Genomic DNA, 2,258 nt, shown 5'->3' with positions numbered 1-2,258 from the left:
TGAACCTAAAATGCATTATAACCTTCTGTAAACTTTTGAATGCACATGTCCAACTGTTCAATGTTTCAGTACTTTTTGCACAAGTTGCTGTTCTCTAACAAGGAGTTTAACGGCAAAATTCACATCAGGTGTTTGATCCATGAATCAACCAAAAAATTTCCTGGTTCAATTAGAATTGGCATTTAAACAGTCCTCCTCATTATGCTGTTCACATCTTGACATCATGAGACCAAGACGACACGTCAGTACAGAACTGCCCTACACTTTGTGAGTGGTACAGTAACAAGCCCATGCTTCCTGAATAACATCATTAATCCAGTCATTGTGCCCCTGCATGAACAACACAGGCCTAATTTCATCTTCATGGACGACAATGCTCCAGCTCATCGAGGTCGTATCATTAGGGAACAGCTGCTGGAGACTGGGGTACCTCAAATCGAGTGGCCTGCACTTTCTCCAGACCTGCATCTTATAGAAAACCTATGGGATCAGCTGAGTCGCCGTGTATACCCACCACTGTTGTTGGCTTTTGTTTCAAGAAATTGTTTGAGATGAGGAAATCACCAGTGTATGCTTCTACTTAAATGCCCTACTTTCATGATATAATATCACTGTAGCGTGAACTTTTTACATTTTCCATAAATTTCACCCAAAAGCCAAATATCCCTAACTTTTTGTGAGTAGTGTATATATATATATATATATATATATATATATATATATATATATATATACATATATGTGTGTGTGTGTGTGTGTGTGTGTGTGTGTGTGTGTGTGTGTGTATATATGTATATATCTATCTATCTACATCTATCTATCTATCTATATATATACAGTACAGGCCAAAAGTTTGGACACACCTTCTCATTCAATGCGTTTTCTTTATTTTCATGACTATTAACATTGTAGATTCTCACTGAAGGAATCAAAACTATGAATGAACACATGTGGAGTTATGTACTTAACAAAAAAAGGTGAAATAACTGAAAACATGTTTTATATTCTGCCCTGCGTTCCAATACTCATACTACCATACTATTTAGTAGGGAAAAAAAGAATTAGTATGTCCCAATACATACTAAACTACATACTTTGTAAGGGCAGCTGCAGTACATACTAAAAGTAAAAAGTATAAGTATGCGATTTGGAACGCAGGGCTAGTTTCTTCAAAATAGCCACCCTTTGCTCTGATTACTGTTTTGCACACTCTTGGCATTCTCTCGATGAGCTTCAAGAGGTAGTCACCTGAAATGGTTTTCACTTTACAGGTGTGCCTTATCAGGGTTAATTAGTGGAATTTCTTGCTTTATCAATGGGGTTGGGACCATCAGTTGTGTTGTGCAGAAGTCAGGTTACTACACAGCCGACAGCCCTATTGGACAACTGTTAAAATTCATATTATGGCAAGAACCAATCAGCTAACTAAAGAAAAACGAGTGGCCATCATTACTTTAAGAAATGAAGGTCAGTCAGTCCGGAAAATTGCAAAAACTTTAAATGTGTCCCCAAGTGGAGTCGCAAAAACCATCAAGCGCTACAATGAAACTGGCACACATGAGGACCGACCCAGGAAAGGAAGACCAAGAGTCACCTCTGCTTCTGAGGACAAGTTCATCCGAGTCACCAGCCTCCGAAATCGCAAGTTAACAGCAGCTCAGATCAGAGACCAGATAAATGCCACACAGAGTTCTAGCAGCAGACCCATCTCTAGAACAACTGTTAAGAGGAGACTGCGCCAATCAGGCCTTCATGGTCAAATAGCTGCTAGGAAACCACTGCTAAGGAGAGGCAACAAGCAGAAGAGGTTTGTTTGGGCCAAGAAACACAAGGAATGGACATTAGACCAATGGAAATCTGTGCTTTGGTCTGATGAGTCCAAATTTGAGATCTTTGGTTCCAACCGCCGTGTCTTTGTGAGACGCAGAAAAGGTGAACGGATGGATTCCACATGCCTGGTTCCCAGTGTGAAGCATGGAGGAGGAGGTGTGATGGTGTGGGGGTGTTTTGCTGGTGACACTGTTGGGGATTTATTCAAAATTGAAGGCACACTGAACCAGCATGGCTACCACAGCATCCTGCAGCGACATGCCATCCCATCCGGTTTGCATTTAGTTGGACGATCATTTATTTTTCAACAGGACAGTGACCCCAAACACACCTCCAGGCTGTGTAAGGGCTATTTCTCCAAGAAGGAGAGTGATGGAGTGCTGCGGCAGATGACCTGGCCTCCACAGTCACCAGACCTGAACCCAATC

The sequence above is a fragment of the Myripristis murdjan genome, chromosome 3, assembly GCF_902150065.1.
Source record: "Myripristis murdjan chromosome 3, fMyrMur1.1, whole genome shotgun sequence".
Classification (NCBI taxonomy): Eukaryota; Metazoa; Chordata; class Actinopteri; order Holocentriformes; family Holocentridae; genus Myripristis; species Myripristis murdjan.
The sequence above is the reverse complement of the archived record's forward strand: the minus strand, read 5'-3'. Positions refer to the sequence as shown.